The sequence below is a fragment of the Canis lupus genome, chromosome 31, assembly GCF_048164855.1.
Source record: "Canis lupus baileyi chromosome 31, mCanLup2.hap1, whole genome shotgun sequence".
Taxonomy (NCBI): domain Eukaryota; kingdom Metazoa; phylum Chordata; class Mammalia; order Carnivora; family Canidae; genus Canis; species Canis lupus.
Genome location: NC_132868.1, coordinates 4,932,512 through 4,947,516, shown reverse-complemented (window position 1 = coordinate 4,947,516; position 15,005 = coordinate 4,932,512). Strand labels below are relative to the sequence as shown.

At 41.3% G+C, this 15,005-nt stretch overlaps 1 protein-coding gene and 1 long non-coding RNA gene across 17 annotated transcripts in view; one reads left to right on the top strand and one right to left on the bottom strand.

Annotated features, from left to right (window-relative positions):
* Positions 1 to 15,005, bottom strand: part of CTNND2 (catenin delta 2) — a 914,420-nt gene that overhangs the window by 72,239 nt on the left and 827,176 nt on the right. The gene's annotated exons all lie outside the window — the stretch shown is intronic.
* Positions 1 to 15,005, top strand: part of LOC140621898 (uncharacterized) — a 57,574-nt gene that overhangs the window by 30,723 nt on the left and 11,846 nt on the right. For 6 of the 12 annotated variants that reach the window (XR_012021623.1, XR_012021621.1, XR_012021627.1 and 3 more), the window contains 4 exons: positions 4,849 to 5,116; positions 6,575 to 6,699; positions 8,663 to 8,746; positions 13,211 to 14,094. This is a non-coding gene — a long non-coding RNA (uncharacterized lncRNA). The remainder of the gene's footprint in view (positions 1 to 4,848; positions 5,117 to 6,574; positions 6,700 to 8,662; positions 8,747 to 13,210; positions 14,095 to 15,005) is intronic. The other 6 variants (XR_012021617.1, XR_012021619.1, XR_012021622.1 and 3 more) reach the window with 6 other exon arrangements.

Here is a 15,005-nt window from a genome sequence, read left to right as displayed (position 1 = left end):
CTCTACCAAATATGAGTAAGTGATGGCGGCTGACTCCCTTGCTATAGGAAGCTCAGAACAGTATGCTTTGTAGTTTTCCATTTGCGTGGTATCTGTTTATTTCCACACCTCTCCTTTTTCCCTTGCCACCACCAGCATGAGAATGTGAACATTTTTTAAAATTTTTCTTTCAATTCAGTTTGCCAACACATAATATAACACCCAGTGCTCATCATATCACGTTTATTTAAGAATGCACACATTCATGCCTGGGCATCAAGGAGGACATGAATGTGTGCATTCTTAAATAAATTGTCTAGATTGGCTGGTGGCTTTCCTTCTCAAGGGTCTCAAGGAGGCTCTTTACTAAGAGAAGCTGTCATCTCTAGGATGCAGCACAATGTCTACCCAATGACCAAGAGCACCAATGGGCACCCATGGAGAGTAGAACATGCAGAGAGATGTACAAGCTAATTGAAATTTAAGAGAATTCTGGATGGCAGCCAAGCAATCAGCCATACTGCAATTTGGCCAGGGCAATCAGCATGTGAACAATGGAGGCGTGGCTCTCTAGTTTAGTTTTACTAATGTCGGTAGAGAGTTACAATGACTTGAAGAGAACCCTGACTGGCAGGAGCTTTAAGCACATTAAGAGCCACTGATTCAATCCGTGCATTTTGAACTTCTTTTGGCATGCGTAATTCCAGAAGAAAAGAAGTGACAGAAAACTATAGACATTTGACACTAATAAATAAGTTTCCAGAATATATGAAAATATTCTAATAATTGGGAAGTCGAATTGCCAGAGATTCTTTCCATGAAAACTGAGACATTTCCCCCTGCTTTTTAAGAAATAGATCTTTTAAAGGTATAGATCCTGTAATGTCTATTCTCCATAAATTCAAAGCATGAATACCAACTGTTTGCTCATTTTACAGATATTTATTGATAGTCTGAGATTTTGTTGATCTTGGGCTTATTTCACAAGCAAATAGGAATAACATGATGAGACCTATGATTCCCCCCAAAAGTGAGAATAAACTTCAAAATAAATTTTACTTAAAAATACTCAATTTTGGGATGCCTGGGTGGTTCAGAGGTTGAGCGCCTACCTTCGGCTTGGGGCATGGTCCTGGTCCTGGAGTCCCGGGATGGAGTCCCACATGGGGCTCCCTGCAGGGCAGCCTACTTCCCCCTCTGTCTATGTCTCTGCCTCTCTCTCTCTCTGTCTCTCATGAATAAATAAATAAATAAAATCTTTAAAAAATACTCAATTTGGATTCATTGTTTCTTCAGAACGTAAAGTTGTGAATTTCATAAGCACTGTCACCCCATATTGTTTACCTTCTGTTAACTCCAACGACACTTGGAAGTGTGCACCCTTATATCTGTGAATGTATAGGTGTGGTTTGAAATGGGCTGGTGCTGGATCTCCAGCTAAGTGACTCACTCCCTGAGAGCAGAGACCCCCTGTCACACTTCTCACACCAATTTGAGAGTGTGGATGGAGAGGTGGGGAGCCTGGAGCCCAAATGCTGTTAAAGTTAAATGCAAATGAACTTGGATCGTCATAGCTTTGCATTATCTATGCCTCTATTAGTTCTCCACGTCATCTGGCTGTCTATCCATAAGGAAATAGCAGTTCTCAAGACGCAGGCCTCCTTTCAGGCCACTGGAGAACCAAACCCCCTCCCCCAAATTCCCCCCAACCCTTTACCTACATACAACTTGGACAATGGCACAAGTACAGTCTGCTGTCTTCCTTAACATCACCTTACCATCTCACTGTCCTCAGGAACAGCACTTAGCATTCCAAGAGAATCTTGTCTAGGCAAATAACTTGACTGCTCAATACAGAAACTTGTGGAAAGACCCAGAAAGTCTTCAACTGCGAGCATCAACAGAGGCCTTGTACTCTATCACTCTTTGAATTCCTGTTTGTTCCAGTCAGAAAGTCTAGGCATTGGGAGACCCACCCTACATCAAACTTCAGATTTCCAACAAAATCTGATGACACCTCATCTCTCTCAGACACTGGCAAAGCTCCACTGAGTCTATGTCATCCCTCATGTGGTGTGCAGTAAACTCAGCTGTGTTTTAGCAACAGGCTGTGTCAATGATATCTGGGGAGCCAGCATGAAACACCACCAAGGACCATTTTTTTTCTCTCTAGAAGTACAAGTAGGTAAGGGCATTTGAGGCAACAAGGCTTTCATGCTTGCCCTTGATTAGATATGCCATAAAAATTATTGTATAACACTTACAGTTGGTATATTTTAATTAAGTAGGCATTATTTTTGGTCTATGCTGACACTGTCTTTTCTCTTGTGTTGATTTTTATCATCTTATTTAGAATAAACAAGACTCAAATAGGGCAACAGCTAGTTTAGTTTCAGGTTTCATCAGCCTCTTTTAGAGATATGGCTGCATGTAGGCAGTTTGCTCACCGTTTTAAGGAGAAATTAGAATAAGAAGACAATGACAGACATGATTTGCTGTAAGCTTACTGCCAGGTCACCTGATCTTGGATGACTAATCAGTTTGGTTTCATTTGAAGCTTAAACTAAAGGTGCTTTTCTTTCGTCTTTTCTAATAATTTCTTTCTAGGCTTTGATGTTTTTTTAAGTGGAGGTAAGCTTATCAGAGAAGTTCCAGAGGGGAAAAAAAAGCTTAAAAATCGTGCCATGACACATAGATCAATGGAACAGAATAGAGAACCCAGAAGTGGACCCTCAACTTTATGGTCAACTAATATTCGATAAACAAGGACAGACTCTCCACTGGAAGGAAGGCAGTCTCTTCAATAAATGGTGCTGGGAAAATTAGACATCCACATGCAGAAGAATGAAACTAGACCACTCTCTTTCACCATACACAAAGATAAACTCAAAATGGATGAAAGATCTAAATGTGAGACAAGATTCCCTCAAAATCCTAGAGGAGAACATAGGCAACACCCTTTTTGAACTCGGCCACAGTAACTTCTTGCAAGATACATCCACGAAGGCAAAAGAAACAAAAGCAAAAATGAACTATTGGGACTTCATCAAGATAAGAAGCTTTTGCACAGCAAAGGATACAGTCAACAAAACTCAAAGACAACCTACAGAATGGGAGAAGATATTTGCAAATGACGTATCAGATAAAGGGCTAGTTTCCAAGATCTATAAAGAACTTCTTAAACTCAACACCAAAGAAACAAACAATCCAATCATGAAATGGGCAAAAGACATGAACAGAAATCTCACAGAGGAAGACATAGACATGGCCAACACGCACATGAGAAAATGCTCTGCATCACTTGCCATCAGGGAAATACAAATCCAAACCACAATGAGATCCCACCTCACACCAGTGAGAATGGGGAAAATTAACAAGGCAGGAAACCACAAATGTTGGAGAGGATGCGGAGAAAAGGGAACCCTCTTGCACTGTTGGTGGGAATGTGAACTGGTGCAGCCACTCTGGAAAACTGTGTGGAGGTTCCTCAAAGAGTTAAAAATAGACCTGCTCTACGACCCAGCAATTGCACTGTTGGGGATTTACCCCAAAGATGCAGATGCAATGAAACGCCGGGACACCTGCACCCCGATGTTTCTAGCAGCAATGTCCACAATAGCCAAACTGTGGAAAGAGCCTCGGTGTCCATCGAAAGATGAATAGATAAAGAAGATGTCGTCTCTGTATACAATAGAATATTACTCAGCCATTAGAAATGACAAATATCCACCATTTGCTTCAACGTGGATGGAACTGGAGGGTATTATGCTGAGTGAAACAAGTCAATCGGAGAAGGACAAACATTATATGGTCTCATTCATTTGGGGAATATAAATAATAGTGAAAGGGAATAGAAGGGAAGGGAGAAGAAATGGGTAGGAAATATCAGAAAGGGAGACAGAACATAAAGACTCCTAACTCTGGGAAACGAACTAGGGGTGGTGGAAGGGGAGGAGGGCGGGGGGTAGGGATGAATGGGTGATGGGCACTGAGGGGGGCACTTGACGGGATGAGCACTGGGTATTATTCTGTATGTTGGCAAATTGAACACCAATAAAAAATAAATTTATTATTTAAAAAAAATCGTGCCATGAGTAAAATAGATGAACTGCAATGTGGGAGAAGTCTGAGCTCTTTGTTATAAAGCAAAGCATTTTTGATACCAAATAAAGAATTCAACCACACTGGATAATGCACTCAGGTCCTTCCTCAAGATCTTCATCTCAAAGGATTTGCCTAAAAATGTACTTTTTACCTGAGATGTTTCATGGTTCACTGAAGACACCATGAGATGGATCTTTTCTGGCGCACCATTTAGACAGCGTGGCATTAGTGGCATATCAAAGACAGACACGGTTACCTAGGAGGACCGAACCCCTTGACAAAGGTCCATGTACCAGGTCACAAGATGTATTTGTTCTTCTGGTTTGTGTTCACATGCCTGGATTTGTTTCAAGTGAATTTGTTTTGGTAATTAAAGCCTAGAGTTCTTGGCAGTTTCTTCCTCTTAAAATTAAGGAATAACAGAATAGGCTCCCTCTTTATCAAAGTCTGCACATGTGTAGGAGAATATAATTATAGGTATTTGGGATTCTAGCTCTTTGTGTCATTTGCAGAGAGCTCATTATTGTCAACACTTCCCCTCACTGTTCCATTATTTATCAGGGGGCTGCTTGGAAGAATAGAGATACAATGCTCTGATATAAAGTCTTGGTGAAAAGAGTACATTTTTTATTGGGAAAAATTAAGCATCTGTGTAAACAAAGATTTGTGCTACAATAAATTGAAAAATGTGCTTTAGAAGAGAGGCCTCATCACAATAAGTGGGCAATACCTTCACACTGTAAATCCTTCCAATCTTTCTCACAGAACAGAGGGACTCAACAACCTTTACTTGGGCACCTGCACTGAACCAAGAGAAATGTATGAAGGAGCATAAGCCAGTAAGAAACTGCTTCTAGAACTAGAACGAGTTAGTCCTGCTACAATCGCAGTGAGGCACAGAAGGCATCGCTAACAGTGAAGGCCACCAGGTTCCCAGATTTGTGCTAAGTGCTCCTTATGTCTTCATTTATTTCTCAAGACAGCCCCGTGGGGCCAACCCAGTGCTCATCTCCATGAAGAAACAAAAACACGGGTATGTACTCTGACCAAGGGCTTCAAGCCAGAAATGTACACCACCACCTATCACTGAGCCAGAAACAAAAGATAAGCAAAAGAAAAAGATACTGAAAGGAATATCAGTGGGATGCCTGGGTGGTTGAGGGTCCTACTCCTGATATCAGTGCAGGTCATGATCTCAGTGTCATGAGATCAAGCCCTGCACTGGGCTCCTCATTCAGAGTGGAGTCTGCTTGGGATTCTCTCTCTCTCTTACTCTTTTTGCCCGTCTCCCCACTCATGTGCTTTCTTTCTTTCTCTGTCTCTAAAAAAAGGTAGTAATAATTAAAACAAATAAAATAAAAGGAATATCAGAGATAACAAGGGAGTGGGTAAGAGACACACTTTCTCTTGCCTTCCCTGATTCCCTGCAAACCACACCTTGTGATTCGGACCCAACAGCATCGCCCATCAGCCCCCAGCCCTGCAGCCTATCCCTAAATTTGCCTCCCACCCCAAGCATCACCTCCACCTTGTCCTCAAAGAACACACCTGCCTTTTGCCTGGCACAGCTGTTACGTGAAGCTTGAGAGTCTTTTCTGTGTTAAAGCTGAAGGCTTGCTAGACGGTATAGTTAACCTAATCTAACACTTTCTAGGTGACTCATGGTTTCTGGTGGGGTCGCCAGTTTTATAATCCTATTCTTACAAAGAGCCATTTGCTGCCCAAGTAGTCCCAGACACTTCTGTGTGTACATGTATATGAAGAGTAGTTACATTTGCCTCCTCTAACATTGCCTGTTTATTTCTCATTTCTTACTCCTGGTACAGTCTCTACTGTTTAACAGCAGACGTGAGCCTTGACACGCTGCCTCAGAACAACGCATGGGCTTCACAGCAGCTCTTTGCCTGGCTGAAGCTCCGTAGTGTGAAGGGTCCTATTTTCTACTTGTCACACAAATGCTTGCTTGAGGTCTGGCAAGACCTAAATCATTTCTTTTACAGCCTTGATTGAGGAAAGAAAGGTGTAAAAAGGGTCTGAGAAAATGGGATTAAGCTCATTGGAACTGTAGCCATAAGTAAGTCTAAAGAATACTATTGATATCTGGAAGGGACCCAACAGGATGACATAAAGATCACTTTAAACTGGACGCACGTGAAATACGGCAGATGTATATTCTGAGCTTCCTTTATCTGACTATAGGCAGAGTTTTCTGAGAAGGAAGATGCTATAAATCCCCTTCCTGGGAAGCTTCTAGCCAAGAAGAAACCTGGCTTTTAGCACTGGGATAAGGAATTGCATAAATAAGCTGTATGGAAGCCACTGTACCCTCCATTTGTGTTCCCTAGAAGCCCTATCCTCCCCCAATTTCCTTATTAAGCTGGGATATAGACCATTTCTCTCAGCTGTTCAGGGAGTTACACAGATTACGGAATATTCCACATGCACATGAATAAATTTTTGTGTTTTCTCCTGTTAACTTGTCTATTATCAGTGAACTCACCACCATCACTATGTCACTGAGACCTAAGTTGGCAGACAGAAGTTTTCCCCTCCACCACCGGAAGCCAGAGCTGGGCATGCATGGATCCAAGTAGCTGGCACTGGGTTGTTTTCAAGGTAAACTGTGCTTGGTGGACACTGTGCTAAGTGGTCTTTGGTGTTAGGGAGAGAAGACACATGTAGGAAAGGGCAAAGGATAAACTGAACTGTTGCTACTGGTCTCCATGTAAGATTGTTGTGGACAGGGAGGTGTGACAGGAACCACAGTGGCGAGGGCCACAAGCCACATGTCCAGACAGGTGGTTCGTGGGAGGACATCTACATCTGGTGAAGACAGGGCAGGTCAACCTGCCATGCTGTTGGGTTTGAGCAGGTTTCCTGGTCACAGAGGAAAGTGGGCTGTGGGATCTTAGGTGCACCCATGCACAAGGACTGATGAGTTTCATGCTGGACGATGGACAATGGAAGGGAGACATGGGTGTCTCCCGCTATTGGGCCTTTGCTAGGCACATGTTTGAACGAAAATTAGATGTGCGAATGATGGGTTTCATTTCTGAGAACAAGTCCTTCACATCTCAGCACTACCAGTGAATCTTCTTTCGGGAAGCTACATAAACATCTGTCACTGAACTAACTAACTAACTAACTAACTAACTAACTAACTAACTAACTAACTGCCATGGCACCTAGCAACTGCCATGGCACCTAGGAGTAAGTGTTCACTGAGTGAATTAACTTAGACGATTCCTAAAGAAATATTGACAACCGAAATGTAGAATTAAATGAATTTAAATAAATCCAGGAAAAAAAATGTAGTTTTATTACTATGTCTAGTGTATCATGCAACCTGGTATAGTTCACATAACTTAGTTCAGAATGACGTCATTTCCCCTCCAAATTACTGTGTAATATAAATTCATGGCTTCATTGCACAATCTTCATGGCACTGGACTTGAGTCTGTTGAAGGTGCTAATAATTTCCGTAAATAATAATTCAGAGCTCAGTAAGAAGCAGTCCAGTAAGAGTGAAAAGGGCAGTACATGTTCATAAGAAGAAAGGGCTGGCCTCATAAGAATTAGCACAATACAATATATATGATGTGCAACCTTGACTGTGAATCAGAATTGCCTGCAGAGCTCTGAAAACAGAGATGCTCCCTCAGGCTTCATGCCAGAGATTCAGGTCCAAGGGCTTTGGGGGTCAGGTCAGGACATGTATCATTCTGAAGATTTCTGAAGGTAATTTCATGCTGAGCATTTTTCACTTCATCTCTTTGTGGAATCCCTGCCTTGTGTTATGTTGCTGTGACACATGTCTATTTATGTAATTATGCCTGTCCTTTATATTTTTTTAATTTTTATTTATTTATGATAGTCACAGAGAGAGAGAGAGAGAGGCAGAGACACAGGCAGAGGGAGAAGCAGGCTCCATGCACAGGGAGCCCGACGTGGGATTCGATCCTGGGTCTCCAGGATCGCGCCCTGGGCCAAAGGCAGGCGCCAAACTGCTGTGCCACCCAGGGATCCCCTATGCCTGTCCTTTAATCTGCATTCTAGAAAACTACATGCCTTTGCCAACATCCCTCTTCCAGCTCATGTCCCTGACTACAGAACAGCTTTCCCAAGGCTGACACCTAGGTTATCAGAACCAGAAAGGTTCTTCACTCATAAAGTAGCAAGGAAATGAAATGAAGCAGGAAGCTTGCAGGGGTATATTGATTGTTTACTGGGGTGGGTTGCGTGGATTACCAATACCACAGAGCTGGGTCTTGGTTGTGAGTGGAAAAACATGAACAATCTGCTGGGAAATGAAGGCAGAACCGCCACGATTTTCCATGGCACATGAGTCATGTACATCCTTAAAAATGTCTTGGGCCAAAATCACATTGCTTATAAAAACTTTGGTGGCATACAAAGATCCAGGTATGTGTAAGATTAACAAAATCATTTAACAATAGCCAACCAAAATTCCAATGAATGGAGGAAATAAGTACTCAAGTTATAAGAAAAAGGATCACTGAAGTTCTTTGCATCCAATATATGTATCTACACCTATGTCTGTATCTATATCCACATACAGCAAGAGAAGTGAAATTGTAATTTTGTGGAGCCTTCCCTAAAATTGAAAAAGAAGGAAGCAAAATATTTCTTCCTGCCAAATAAGGTGAGTTTGACTACAAGGTATCTCTAATGGTCCTTTATCATTTAGATTGGTATCTCCTGGAAGCATTCGCCTCACTGTAGGCTACTGTCACCTCTAAATGTTTGACAAAGTTTCCTGCCAGGACCTGCGCACTGCTGAAAAATGAAAGATAAGTTGACTACCACAGCATTTGTACGAGCAGTGTCAAGGGGAGGTAGTTACCCCTGCTGCATTTATAAATATACTAGCAGCATTTCCTTTATAATATATTCCTGGGATAAATAATGTGTAGACCCCTGGAAACAATTTCTGCCACGTGGAAAACTGAAAGACAGGATAAGTGGGTACGCTGTCCTGTTCACAGGGACTCGTCAATTCCCAGAAGCACTGTAACAGGCGAGGACTCCACATGCACAAATGACTTGAAAGATGAAAATTTCAGTAGTAAAATATGACCGTGTAGAATAATGAGCCTCAGGAAATAAAAGTAAAACAAATAATACCCAAGAAGAGAGTCTAGACCAGCCAATGAAAATCCAGAGTGCTCATCAGTCTGCACTGGTTGACCCTCTTCCCACCCCCAATCCCAGCCCTGTATTTTTCACTGGGGAGATGAACAGGCACGATTGCCTGTACTGTCGGGTAGGAAGAAGCTATTTACTCTACTTCAACGAGGAAGACAAACTTAAAAGTGCTTCACAATATGACCTATAGATAATTCTAAAATTATTTCAACATATGTGGTTTCATATTTTTCGGTCGCACTCATGCAAAGAAGGAACATTATCTCTCATCTGCTCTATTCAAAGGGGGAAAAAAGAAGAATGAAATTATGTAAGAAACCTATCTTTGGTTAATGAGCCAAGAAATGCTTGTCTACTTGTGGCTAGGCATTTTATTTTAAGATTAGACTTCCTGTAGCTGTTTCTGTATTTAGAGTATTAAAATAATTGGACCATGACTTTAAATATCTTTTTTTAATCACTGATGATGCACCAATTAATATATCAGTCCCGAGCGTCAAATGTATATTTCCAACTCCCTACGAGGCATCTTCCCTTTCATGTCTAACAGATATTTCAAACTTGCAGTCCAAAACCAGTCCATCTCCTCTGCCATTTTCCTATTTATTATTATTCCTAGTTTGTACTCCATCCATCAACAAATCCTACTGGCTCTACCTTCAAAATGCTTTCCCCACCCCTCTGCTATAGCTCTGGTGCAGTACAGCATGATCTTTCCAGGCTATGGGAATCAAACCCTCACTGGCCTCCTGAGTTCTACAGTCCAGTCTCCAACCAGCAGCCAGAGAGGACTGTAGGTAGTGTAAAATCCCACCACGCTCTCCCTCACCTAATCCTTCAGATTCTTTATTCAGGCTTAAAGGGCTCCCTCCCTCACCACCCGTCTCTGACCTTTCCTGTCTCATTTGCTGGTTGCAACAACGCTGACCTTACCACTGTTTCTGCTGCATACCAAGCTCCCTCCTGCAGCAGGCTTTTTGCTGTTGCTGTTCCTTTTGCCCAGGAAGCTCTCTTTCCAGGTGGCTTCATGTCTGGCTTTAGTCCATTACTCAGGATTTACTTGGATATGTCTCCTTGTAGAGGCATCCCTGACTACCACATTCAACATTCTCCTTCCTTCCTCACACTCCAATCCCTTAGACTAGTTTATTTACAGCTGAAGCACAAAGTAAATATTGTTTGCTCCGTTTTGAAACCATTTCCACCCCTGGACCACAATGCCAACAAAGCGGAAACTTTGATGCTCTATTGTAATCAGCACATAGTAGGTAGGCATTCAATAGATATTGGTGAAATGAATGAATACAGAGATAAATTAATTCTACACTTGAAAGCCAATACACAAGGAGCAAATTATGCTGACCTCTTGAAATATCCAGCTATTTCTTATTTCAATTCCTAGGCAACTGTATTAAAAAATCACATTAGATTTTTATGGCATGAGAGCAGAATTCTGAAGCTTCCAGTCTGAATCTGGATTTCTTTATATCAATTAGTCCCCAGGAAGTTTTAAATACTCCGCTCATTGTCCCAATAATGATACTTTATATGTAGATAAGAAATTATGGTCTAGCATAAAATTTGTACTGTAGTCTTAATTAGCTTCAAATGTAATCCTTAAATCTTGCCTGGTGTTTCTTACCACACAGTTGGCTGCTTTTCTCAATGTGGTAAGCTCCCTCTGGGGAACTGTGGCTCAAAACTGGTCCATGTAGAAACGGCTTGTGGAAACACAGCTAATCCATCAAGAAGCACATCCTTCTCACATCAACCCCTGGTCACGTGGGAACAATGTGAAGGGCAGAGCTAGAACTCTGTCAGAGTCGGCCACCTTGAGACAGTGGTCTCCACACTGGGCCTTTTGCACCCTGTGGTTTCATGAAGACTTTCCAAGGGGATGCAGGGTTTGGAGTTTTCAGGCAACCCATATGCAGTCTCTTGGCTTCCCTATGCACTCTGACAACAAAATCGATCTGCTTGAAAGGACATATACATGCACATTTGTAGCCTCCCTTCTCTCAGTGAACAAAACCAAGTCAAACCCCTCCCTACTAAAGAGTGGCCAACATTTTCAGAGTCCAAATCAAGGGTGCTTGCCAAGGTCTCGGTTGAGAAGAAAGCAGCTCTAATTATGGGAAGTTCATCTTTTTTCCCAATGAGGTAGCTTCCAATTCTTTACCTTCTTCAATATTGAACGAGAACCTAATCAAGCTATCATTTGATAGATGATTAAAGATAACTTCTGATAAATCCCAATGAGATTTTTGAAATAAAATGTGTAAGAAGGTCAAAGAATCAAGTGATATTGCTATAAGGAAAGATCTTCTATTCTCTCCAACTTATTTATGTGAGAGATGTTTCTTGGTATTTAAATCTATTTTAAAAATTGAGAAATGATTAATACTGAATCCTGTTCATTCAAGCAAGAAGTAATCTTCATTTTTGGCTCTACAAATTGATTGGGATAAAATGGTTCATCCATCTAAGGAATAGATTTCCAATATGATTTTACTTTTTATATTAAAAATTTTAATCAAGATTTATTATATATATTCTTTTGGTCAATTATATCCTGCTAATAGCTAGAGTAACAACTTAATCCATAAGATAATTTTAACTTAAAACTTAATACCATAAAGAGACTTTTAAAGATACATTTTAATTTGTATATATCTTGTTTGCAGGAAGAATGATCAGTGAGAGGCTTTTAAGTATAAAATACATGAGAGTAAAATTCTTGAGAAATGTGGGATGGTGACATGTTTAAAAAGTAAAGGAATGATATACCATTTCTAATGTTAATGAAGAACCTGCTTATATATTATTAAAAAAAGATAATGGGGGGCACCTGAGTGGCTCAGCGGTTGAACATCTGCCTTTGCCTCAGGTTGTGATCCCAGGGTCCTGAGACCAAGTCCCACATCGGTCTCCCTGCAGGGAGCCTTCTTCTCCCTCTGCCTGTATCTCTGCCTGTCTGTGTCTCTCATGAATAAATAAATCTTTTAAAAAATAAAAAAGATAATGGTGGATATTAAACCACTATGGTATTTAGATATATTTAAAAGAGGGATGTGTCAATTTTATTTTTTAAATGTCACACAGAAAACTACATCCTTGGCAACAATTTAAATTGAAAAGTGTGAGAGAGGCAAACATTTGTCCAAAAACCTTTTAGAAAAAGGTTGAAAGATGAAAATTTCAGTAGTAAAATATGACCGTGCAGAATAATAAGACTCAAGAAATAAAAGTAAAACAAATAAGCAAGAATAAATAACAGACCCCTAACTGTCCATAATTCTAGCAATGTTTAAAAATCATTGATTCTATCAATAAACCGATCTTCTCCAGGCCTTGGTGGTCAAACCTCCTGTCCAGGAGACCACCAGGCAAGGTGGGGGAAAGCAAAGCCTGGAAGTGCCAGTGGCGTTAGGAAACAATACAATGACTTCAGAACTTCAGGGAACCACAGTTAAGAGATACAGTCCTTTATTCCTCAAGAAAGGTAAACAAATGAGTACCAGTGAATAGCTCTTATTAAAAAAATTCTTAAATTTTTCCTTAAGCAATTCAATAACAAAATAAACATCCTTTACTAACCTAATGGAATCAAGGACTGTCAGGCTGTCCCTAACGGTATTATACTGGTTTCTTTGGGGTCATGATAGTTATATTTGAGAGAATGAAGGTGGGTTGTTAAGTTTTACAATTTTTTTTTTAATTCCTAAATTTAAGAATTAAGTAAAAATTGTGAAGAGAGAGAGAAAGAGAGAGAGAACTGCAGGGAACATCAAGGAAAAGAGGATTGCGGTCCTTCCCCAGGCTTTTATAGGAAACCTAAGAGGAAGACAAGGCCTATTTCATTCCATCCTCCAAATAAACATACCAGCTTGCTTCAGCCCGGTTATGGGGCTAATCTTATGCATATATTTGAACCCTCTTTTTTTCTCTGTTTCAAACAAAGAGTCTCACAGGTCTCTGAACTTAAAAAAAAAAAAAAAAAGACTGAGCAAGACTATAACAAATATAATCTGTGAAAGGCCCTGGGCCTGGAGATTTCCAAACAACATGGAGGCTGGCTCCCACCATCAATGGACAGAGAGCCATGGAAAGATGAGAAGACATGGCCATGACAAGAAACATGGACATCACCAGAAGATGTGACTCCATGATGGGCAGGTCGATTCCACATACCTTTCCCTCCTTCCCTACTTCCTCTTCTCTCCCTCACATCAAGTGGGAGATTCCTGGAACATTACTCCACCCTCCCAGAGGACAGGATGGCAGCTGCCCTGCAGCTGACCGAATGCCAACCTGGGCTTGGGTCCCACCTGGTTTTGTCCAGTCTGTGAGTTAAAATCTCTTACCAAAGCAACACAGAAATGCAATGTTTGTTTCAAAAAGTTCAGCAGAATATTGAGAGAAAACTAATGAATTCATCAAATTTATAGTGAAGTCTCGATACATTTCAATCCCCTCGTTCCTTGTTAGACTAACCACCTTATTTGTGAGTCTAGTTAGGCTGGAATTCTAGGGGGTTGCTGTTAATGTATGCCACATCTGGTTTGCTCCAGGCTGTGGGGAGCAGGTGGGCACAGGCTACCAGTGGGGCACTGCTCGTGCTTGTTACTGTCATTAATATCGTCTCTTGTCTGTGGTTTCCTCTTTATCCCAGCACCGCTCTCCAGGTATGGCTCCCATTCCAACAACCCCCAACCTCCACTCTGACCCTGCCTTGGGCCCAGCAGGCTCAGCTGGTGTTGCTTTTGGAGCCAATGGGAACCTGAAAAGCAGGGTTGCTGAGATGCTGTCTGAAGCCAAGGTGGGAAGATGGCAAAGTATGATTCAGTGAGTCCCTTCACTTACACTCCCAATGACTGTGGATGCAATCATGTTGACACATGTGAGCTCACTCACTCATTTAAGATGGACTTTGTTGCACATTGAACTTAATTACTGAGTGCTTGGTATTCCTTGTTTATTACTTATGCATGGTTCCTGTCCAATTGGGTAGCACAGTCACATGCTAACCATTTAAAACACTGATCCATGGGATCCCTGGGTGGTGCAGTGGTTTAGCGCCTGCCTTTGGCCCAGGGCGTGATCCTGGAGACCCAGGATCGAATCCTACGTCGGGCTCCCGGTGCATGGAGCCTGCTTCTCCCTCTGCCTATGTCTCTGCCTCTCTCTCTCTCTCTCTCTCTGTGTGACTATCATAAATTAAAAAAAAAAAAAGATTTAAAAAAACAAAACAAAACAAAACAAAAAAACACTGATCCAGGGGAGGCCCTCTACTTTGTAATTCATATGTTTTCAGCTAGCTCTTTCTCTCTGCCTCATGGAAGTAGGGATGTGCAAATTATGTATTTTCCCCTATAATAATACTTTAGAAACAAAACCATCTCTCCTCATTAACAGATATCCTTGCCAATATTCATCACTCACCCTAACCTCTTTTTTTTTTATCCTATCTCTTTTTATTCACCATCTCTGGTCTCCCAGTTTGGACCAAGAGTGAGAGCTGGTGACAATGGAATACAATTCCAACATCTCTCTCCTTTGGATACGTGATGTGTCACAGAGGGAGGTGATATTCACACTAGGATGTTGAGAATCAGGTCAACTGAGGAATGTTCAGTGTGGCTAATGGAAATACTTCTTGGGTCTCCCCACCACCTGCCACTCCTCAGTTGGGTAGATTAACATCCTGCTAAAAAAGCAAGGTCAAAAGTTTGATGTTCAAGGGAACCCGTAAATTT